The following is a 370-nucleotide window of genomic DNA, read 5'->3' on the forward strand; positions in this document are numbered from 1 at the left end:
CTTGCCTGATTGGCTCAACAGAGAACTGTCCCAGCCAGTGGCACACACCTGTAATCCCAGTACTTGGAGGCTGAGACAGGAGGATTGCAGGTTCAAGGACAGCCTCAGCAACTTAGACCCTCAGTAGCTTGGTAAGCCCTTATTTCACAATGAAAAATAAAAAGGGCTCAGGATGTAGCTTGGAGGTAGAATGCCCTGGGTTCAATCCCTGGGGTGTAGTTTAGAGGTAGAATATATATATTTATAAGAGGACATTCTCCCTTTCTCTCTCTCTCTCTCTCTCTCTCTCTCTCTCTCTCTCTCTCTCTCCTTTCCTTTCCTTTTCTGGCGCTCATCCTGTTGGCCCCTCCTGCTCCTAGCTGCTCTTCTG

Source organism: Muscardinus avellanarius (assembly GCF_963383645.1).
Source record: "Muscardinus avellanarius genome assembly, chromosome: 9".
Lineage (NCBI taxonomy): Eukaryota > Metazoa > Chordata > Mammalia > Rodentia > Gliridae > Muscardinus > Muscardinus avellanarius.